The 9,240-nt window shown below is 47.2% G+C and overlaps 1 pseudogene; it reads left to right on the forward strand.

The window, feature by feature from the left end:
* The first annotated feature begins 442 nt into the window (after positions 1-442).
* LOC131830155 (TRAF-type zinc finger domain-containing protein 1-like) lies at positions 443-2,222 on the forward strand (annotated as a pseudogene).
* Positions 2,223-9,240: the final 7,018 nt, after the last annotated feature.

Raw genomic sequence — 9,240 nt, forward strand, 5'->3', positions numbered from 1 at the left:
GAGGAACCCATAGGGACTTTCATTGGCATGCTTGGAAAAGACACTCAGATATTCTTGAAGACCGCTCTGGAGGAGCTGAAGTTTCTGTAACTGAAGCTGGGATCCCTGGCCACCAGATAAATCACATCTCTCCCTCCCCTCTTTCTCATCCCTCCCCACCCCCTCCAGTCCCTCTTGTTATCTGTCCATTGCTGTTCTCTGGTTTTCTCTGCTTGGGGTTATTCTGTAGAAAATCCCATTCCATGAAATGGGTAAGATGGTCACCATCGGCGTCAGAGGATTCCAGATCAGCAACCCCATGCAACCATTTTCCAATATCTATGCCCATTTATATTTAACAAATATTTATTGAAAACCACTGTTCTAGGTGCTTTGACTCTGACCAATAAAAAACAAGCAAAAAACTAAGCTCTGTGTCTGCTGCTAGTCAGTCTGCTGCAAGTCCTTGCTGCCATCCTGGTTTTCAGGAAGAACTAAAGATGGTTGAATTTCTAGATGACCAGGACACTCAACTGTGTGACAATTGCAAGAAATGAAATTCCTGTGTTCAATTTTATCATCCTTGAGACCCACTGTCAAAGGAACATTGGTATGTGTCCTATATGCAAGGAACCATTTCCCAAATCTGACATGGAGAGTCACATGGCTACAGAACCTTGTCAGGTGACCTGAAAATGTCAAATAAGTTGGAGGAGAGGCAGATAAAGAAGGGTGAGGAGACTGAGGGTCCTCTATGGCTTACCCTTTGCCAGCACTGTGATTTCGAACTTTTTGTTCTCAAACTGAAGGACGATGGAGATTACTGTGGTGCCCGGCTGAAGTTTTGGGGCAATTGTGGGTGCAATGTCTTGGTGAAAGATCTGAAGACTCATCCTGATGCTTGTGAAAGAGACAGGGAGGAAAAGAGAGATGAGGTTGCCATGCCTCCTAAAGCAACTGATGAGTCCGGGGGTCAAGATGGCATCTACTTTGCATCCCAGCTTCTCAGGCAAATTGAGGCTCTGGACCCACCTATGAGGCTTCTCCAAAGACCTCTGGGAGCCTTTGAATCAGACACTTTCCATAGTAGAACTACCAACCAAAGGAACACGACAGCCCAGATTCCAGCTCAGAATAATCTACTGGAAGAACGAGAAAGGGAGGGAAGGAATAGAACCTGACAGCCCCCAAAAGAAGACAATGCAAACTTGGACTTCAGGTTGGCCCTAAGTCTGGAAAATGAAGGACAGGCCTGCAATGTGGAAAAGCAGGACTTCTGGAGGGCTGCCTGTGGTACAGACAAGTCCCTTGAAGCGTCCAAAGCTCTGAATGACATGAAAGGTGCAGCTGACCAGGCCATGTTGCCTTGTGAATTTTGGGAGGAGCTCTACACAGAGGAACTGCTAGTTGACTATCAGACAATCTGTAGTCTTTCCTGTGCCTTACCTACACTCAGTATGGGCAGTACTTCCCCCATAAGGGGTGGAGGACCCTGATGTCATCTTCCAAAAGTCTTTGCAGCAGGCTGTGAGTAACCAGTTCGACTCTGATGGGCCTGAGAAAAGCACCTGCTGTGGAGGATAGTACCATCACCCCATGTGAATTCTGTGGGGTACAGAAGGAGGAGGAGGTGCTTCTATTCCATCACCAGGACCAGTGTGACCAAGGTCCAGCCATAGCAAACAACCATGTGACAGAGGGGACTTCTAGACAGGATTTCCAGCCTCCAGAGACCCCACCAGAGCTGCTCAAGGAGCGTGTCAGATACCAGGGAGACTTGTTTTCTGGTTACATGGATGATATTAAGCAGGAAAAGGCTAAAGGGTCCACCTACCTTCTTCCCCCCAGCAGACCTATTGTTGATATGACAGCTACTTGAAACCAAATGTCCACATCCACATTAGGCCCCGTATCTGGGTGCCAGCCTAGCCCTCCTCGCATACTGAAGCTCAACAACTTAGACAGCCAGAATGGCCGAGTGCGTCATCAAAATAGCCATGATTTGGCCATGGCCACCAGACACATTCCAGTGATTCACCCAGTGCGAAATCTCTACCCAGAAAACCTTCTACCCACCTGCCCCCTTCGACATTCAGGGAGATACAGAGTAAGTGGTAAGGGCAGAGGTGGCAGGAACTCACGGGTCACCCCCACAGCCTCCAGCTACTGGAACAGAACTGCAAAGGCAAAACCCCCCAAGCAAGGGAGTTAGGGATGCAGAGGAGGAAGAGGAGGAGGAGTGATGTGATCACAGAGAACCTGCAGGGTGGTTCCGTCTTCTCTGCATGGCAGCACGTGTCGTGGTTCAGGACCCACTTCTTGGGCTCTGTGGGCAGGGGAGATTCTACAGATTTTAACTTTTTCTAAGTCATGGCCATTCTGTGTCTTTTGAGATTGGGCTGTGGGAGTCTGAGGGTTTGGGGGAGTGTTAGCAGGGAGGCTGTTGAGAAATGTTTCATCTTTAACTGCTGCCTTTGGGCTGAGCAGGAATATGAGTTCTGTATGGCCTTTCAGCCCCTAAGGCTCCATCTTTTGACTTACTATTGTCACTGCTTCTTGATGCTGTGTCATCCTAAAGGAAAGAGGAGAGAGCGTTCTGCAAACCTGGTACTCACCAGTGAAGTGATTCTCTTCTCTGCAGGGGTCTCAGTTTGGAAACTTTTAGGAACACTCTCTTGTGTACCGTCCCTCCTCACTCTAGAATCTGGGCCTCTGGTGCAAATTGAGGCCGTCTGGTGAAGTGTTCAGGCCAGTTGCAATATATGTTAGGAACAAAGCCTTGGAGATGTATTGAGCTAGAAGTGAGTGCACTAGAAGCTTTGTTTTAATCTGCTTCTTTGGCATTTGGCATAACTGCCTTCTGTTTCTGGTGGGGAGCGCAGTTCCTTTGTCTTTACTATCTTCTGATGGAGAAGGTTGGGGGTGCCCTGTTGCCACCAGAGTTGTGCTGGGTTCTGCCTGGATCAGGCCTGAGGCCTAAGCTCCAGGGCTTGTTCTGAAAACCATGTGACAGAATCCCCATCCCCTCTTTTTACTACCATGACAACTACTGTTTTTATTATTAACATACTTGCAATAGAAATAAGGTTGGTACTTAGTGGGGGGAAAGGGCAAAAACCAAACCAAACTCAACTGAATTCCATGTGATGAAACACATTGACACTGCCTGGGTCATGATTCCAGCTGCTGGACTAGTCCCTTGCTAAGGATGCTGTGGCTGGCCAGGCCTGGCTCATGGGCCCTTTCCAGAGATGAGCATTTGAAGGAACTTGGCAAAGGGCAGTAAAAACTAGGATATGCCCAGGGCACCATCTTGCTTCCTAACACCTCCCCTTACCCTCAGGCACCAGGCTGTCCCTTGCTTGTGTAACACACTCATCTCCTCCAAGAGCTTTAACTCCTGCCCCATTTGCCTGCCCTCCCTCCCTGCTGACCTGCCCCTACAAACCTCAGCCGCCACTCAGGTGACAGATAAGACTCTTATCTTCTGGAACACTGTAGTTCTCTATTCCTAGCCACCTTTCAGCAGAACTACAGTCTCATCTCTGAACTCAGGATTGCCCACTTCACCCACAGAAACTTGGAAATCTGTCTTGGACTTCCATCATCCACCACCTGCCTCTCTCATTCCTAACAGCCTTGTTCTTGGTTATTCCTCAGTACTATTATCTTGGGTCCTAATCTCAAGAATATTCTTGGGTTCAGTTGCTAGTCCTACCCAGACTAAACCAAACCCACGAGCATTGTGCAGCAAGGTCACCCACAGTTCTCCGTGTTCTCCACAGAGCTTCCTGGGTACCATGGAGACATTCTGGAGCAGCCCTTGACTTCTTCTCTAGGGATACTCCTCTCTTCTTCCCTTCTTGTTTCTGATTTTCCTCCTATATCCTATTCAGCCCAGCCATTGGTCCTGCTCCTTCTTTCCCCATGTATTCCGAAAGCAGTTCCCCCAGTGACTTCCTTTTACCTACCTTCTTCCTTGATCAACACTTCGGAGGCTCCATCCCTGGCTAGTTCCTGAGGCCTGGTGTCCCCCAGTTCTCAATGAGAACTGCCCTGGAATGGGTCTGAATGTGATGCCCATCTCCACTTGGTGAATTGCATGCAAGTGTGTTATCCTGTCACGTTTGTATTCTCGGCGCTTGCTGTAGTATCCCACACACAAGCACCATAGAAATTATTGAGCTGAAGGAAGTTGAACCACATCCAGTTTGAATTGCACTAAATTATAGTGTATTCTTTTGTGCCAGAATGGGAGTGGAAGGGGGAAGATGAATAAAAAGCAGACCAGGGGACAGCCTCTTACAAGATCATAGAGAAAATACCGCCTGCAGTGTCTGTGAGAGCTCACCAAAAATAAACAATATGCTGTAAGTCCTAGAGTTTTAGGACTAAAGTAGTTTGAGAGGATCTGGGAGCTGCTAAGATGGGTCAGGTGCAAGTCTGCCTTTAGCAAGCAGAGGCTCTGAAAGAAGAGAGAATGGACAATGGTTCTAACTGGGAAACAGTAAAATAACAGTACTAAGGAAAAAGAGTAGCTTCTCAGCAGCCTACACCCACCCACTGAAAATGATTCATAAGCACTTGCGCAAAAAAAGAGAGAGAAGCCACCGTGAGAAAGAACTCGCAATTCATTGGTGTCCATTGATGAAGTCCTCAGTGGGCTTTCAGCCCACCCCCCTTACTCCACTGCCCACTGCCTTTTTATCTAAATACTTTTTCATTGATCTCCAATCCCTGAGTCAGCTGAAACCCATGGAATTCACAAGCTAGATATATGATTTAATTTTAGATGCTCTCAGTAAGCGCCTACCACGAAGGAGAGCTGGACAGAGGCTGTGGGGCATGCTGTGGTGAACTGGCCAGGTCCCTGCCCCTCCTGGCTTCCAGCTGAGACAGGGACGGGGCCCCACGCCCTTCCAATGAGGGCAGTAACAGCTCCCTCTGCAGAACCTTAGAAACAGACCCTCCTCTGCCTACGTCATACCTTAGAGAGAATCATTTCAGATTCATGGGGTTCAGGGCAGGGTTAAATTTCTTTTTTCCAGCCATCTTCCCACTCCAAGTGTAGATCACCCTGGAAAGATGGCAAGAAACATATTCCTCTGATCAGGGTACTGTCTAACTACTGTCCTAGAGGAAATGGTATTTTCCAGCAGGTGAGCAATAAATGAAGCATGCCTGACAGAAGGTCAGGAAACATGCTGAGCATAAGGTGCCTCCAGGCAAGCTGGAGTGGGCTGTGGCATAGGGACAGCTGTGGCACGGGGCTGGACTAAGAGTCCAATGCAGGAGAAGGACACAGAGTGGCACCAGAGCAATGAGCAACACCCTCAGGGATAATGTTCCCTCTCTAGGGCCACTCCTACCACGTCTACCAAAAAGGATCCAGGGGATGTTGGTTAGCTCTGGAAGAAACATCAAGACTGTCTTGTCAATTTCCCTGCCTCACAAACTGGAAAAGGAGTGGCTTCTTGTAGAAACCTCAGCTGATAACCTGATAACCCTCTGCTGATAGTGGAACTTGACTAAAATCCAAGTTCATGCACTTCCCATCCATGTTCCTTCCACAATATCAAGCAACGATGTCCCAGGACACAAGTCTGCTCTGCTTCTCTGGGCATCTGTGCAGCCGTGGTGGACTTGCCCCTCCAAAGGCTTTAGAAAAGTGACAGGGAATCACCCAAGAATAAGCTTGCTTTGATAAATAACTCTTAGAAGCGAGAGGAAGGGCTTGGGGATAGGGATCATAGTGTGACTTTTAAGCAAGGCAATAAAGTTATTATTGGAATCATGACATGTTTATTAATTGGGGAGACAATGATGATGGTGGCGGTGATTCTATGTAGCCAACAAGTTAGAAAATGTTAGAAAGTACCACAGCCACAAATTGGCCCTTCCACCATAGGTAACGGGCTGTCGGCTACATTAAACACCTTTTGAAATTAATATGTCCCCAACAAACTTGGGGCCTCCTGTTGTCCAGATGGTCCCAGTGAGTCTTTGACCCTGTGTATCAAGAAGCATGTCTCAAATGCCACTCAGCTTGTCGGAGTTGCACAGAGAAAATAATCCTGAGCCCCCGAGCATTAAAAGCAACATTGCATGAAATGTCTCCTTATTTATTTCCTCATTTTTTTTAATAAGCTTCTAGCAGAAACTCATGTGTGTCAGTCAGGGTTCCCCAGAGAAAGAAATAACAGGACACACACACACGAACACACAGTCAGAGATGAGAGAGATTTATTATAGGACATGGTTTGGAAACTGGGCACTCTCACAGTCGGCCACCTGCAAACTGGAGAATCGGGGAAGCCGTTGGTATCATCCAAAGGCCCAAGAACCAGTAGCTCCAGTGCCCGAGGGCAGGAGAAGGTGGATGTCCCAGCTCAGGAAGAGAGAGGGCATACCCTTGTCTTTCACCCTCTCCTTCCATTTGGGCGTCCATGAGATCAGCTGATGTGGCCCACCTGGGTGAGGGCAGATATCTTGACTCAGTCTTCTGAATCAAATGATAATCTCCTCTAGATACACTTTCACAGACACATCCCGAAATGCTTTACTAGCTCTAGGGCATCTCTCAGGACTATGGAGTTGACACATGAAGTTAACCATCACGCCACATAAGAAAATAGCAATTATTAGGTAAAACCTCAGAGCCTGGGAAAATGCCATAGGAAGACGAGGGCAGAGGTAAATGATGGATTGCAGAAATAATGACCACTTAGGCCTGCACAGTTGGTGTAGATGAGCCACTAAATGGGCTTTGAGGTTCCTAGTGGCCAAAGGGAAGAGAGAGAAGGCGCTTGGAATGAATTGGGTACTTTCTATAAGGATGATTGTTTTCATTTGTTCAGCAACTCTATGGAAGAAGAATTATCTCTTTACTGTAGATAAGGGAATCGAGGGTCAGAGAAAGCCTAATGTGTACTTGGATTCCAGCCCGGGCCAACCCAACCCCAGAGCCAACCATCGCATCACATGGGGGCAGGAAACCTCTGCCTGCTCATTCTGTTAGGGTCACACTTGTCCATAATGCCTTTCTCCTTACAGTGCTCAGAGCTTCATCTAGACCATGCAGGTGCTGCACCTGCCCACAGCTCTGCCATACCTCGGCACTGTGTTCTAGGACAGGGTCCAGTGTGGACGAGCCCCAAGGGTGACACAACTGGAAACAAGGGGGTGTGAGCAAGCACAGGCTTTGGAGTCCTCCAGCCTTGGGTTGGAACCATAATCTCCAGCCACCTGGGGGCCTCAGGTGCTTAATCATCCAACTCTTTTTTAAAGGATTTTATTTATTTATTTGACAGGGAGAGAGAGAGAAAGCATGTGCACAGGCAGGGTGAGTAGGAAAGAGAGAAGCAGAACTCCCGCTGAGCAGGGAGACCAAGGTGGGACTCAATCCAGAACCCAAGAATCATGACTTGAGCTGAAGGCAGATGCCCAAAGGACTGAGCCACCCAGGCACCCCTAATTGTCCAAACTGCTTTTTTAAAAAATATTTTTATTTATTTATTTGACAGAGAAAGATCACAAGAGCAGCAGGCGGAGGGGGGGGGGGCGGGCAGGAAGGCAGGCCCACCCTGAGCAGAGAACCCGATGTGGGGCTCAATCCCAGGACCCTGAGATCATGACCTGAGCTGAAGGCAGAGGCTTAATCCACTGAGCCACCCAGGCTCTAATTGTCCAACTTATACACAATGGTTATCAGCTCTGCTCTTTGGGCTTTGCAATATCTGACCCAGCAGCATTGTTTTCAGCATAACACACCAGCTCTGTCACACACCGTTGGAAAATTGTTTCGAAAACAAACATGAACAGAGCTGCTAGAGGGAAATTATGGAATGTCTCCATAGGCTTTTCAAGCCATTCTTTCACTAAATTAAATTTTAACTTCTCAATCAATTCGTAACCCAGACACTTCTAACATTTGCTTGGAGAAGAAAGAGGGAGTCTGGCTCTCTGGAGCCAGTCTTTCTCCGTCTCGCTCTCTTGAGTGAGTGTGAGCACGAGTGGGAGGGGCAGAGGGAGAGGCAGAGAGAGCATCTCAAGCAGCCTCCATTCTGAGCATGAAGCCCAATGTGGGGCTTTGGCTCTGCCTCTTAACACCAAAGCCCTCAATTACCTCCACTCCCAGATGGCTCAGTTTCTGCCACATAAGAACAAATAAACAAACAAACAAGCCTGAGTCCTTCTTCTCTCAACAAGCAGAAGACGGGCTTCCCATAAACTGATCCCACCAAATCCCCCAAAAAGCAGACTGGCCATGCTTCTGGGGCACATGGCAATGGTAAAGAGCCCTGTCTAGTCTGGGGTTGGGCCACAAACTCTAGTTCAGGTTGGGAACAGGACTTTTCCGGAGCTCAAACTTAATCTGTTACACATTTGTGGGACTTGAGCTTGTAAAATTTCTTCCACTGGGCTACGTTCAAAGAAGGTTGACTTCGAACCAGTGTTGACCTACACACTAATTTGTGCAACAAATACTTCTTGCTTGCCTGCTGGTGTTGGGCTCTGGCTCACAGCTGTGAGTAAAATACAGACTTGCCCTCAGGAGTATACAGTGAAATGGTGAGAATGGGAAGTGGGTGAATACTGCAAGAGACAAAGCTAGGCTCGTGACTGCCCACCTGGTGGGAACTTGCTGGATGAACAAGGCTAGAGCCAAAGACTAAAATGACGTGTCACTGTCATAACTATTACAAATAAGCTCTACAGAGGAAAAGGTACAACCTGTTTTAGGGAGAAGTCCTAAGTTCAAAGCCTGGCTTCACCATGAAGAGCTGTGACTATCAGGTTATGATAAAAAATGGACTTAATGACTCTAAATGAATGAAGAATGAATTAATGAATTATGAATTAATTAATTAATTAGATAATTAATTAATTAAGCTGCTATAAACAGTCAGCAAGTCCTGAGGAGTGATTATCAAGTAATGTATAAGAAAACTACCTAATTTAATCATCACGGTGATAACTTATTTAGGCAAATATCCCGAATCAAAGTTAAAATAGAATTAGGGGATGAAAGTTCAGAGGGACAGGATATTTACTTAGCCTCAACATATTTTTAACAAAAGATGTATTCATTTTTAAAAACAGTAACTGTAAAATGAAGAAACAAGATCAAAGTTGACGTCACCTGGTCTGGCAGAAACAGTCATCCCACGCCTCTGACAGGATGTTGAGGAGGACACGGCATCACTCAGAAAGCAGTCCTACCCCAGCATGCCTTATCTGAAACATCAGGCAAACCCAAGC

The sequence above is a fragment of the Mustela lutreola genome, chromosome 4, assembly GCF_030435805.1.
Source record: "Mustela lutreola isolate mMusLut2 chromosome 4, mMusLut2.pri, whole genome shotgun sequence".
Taxonomy (NCBI): Eukaryota; Metazoa; Chordata; class Mammalia; order Carnivora; family Mustelidae; genus Mustela; species Mustela lutreola.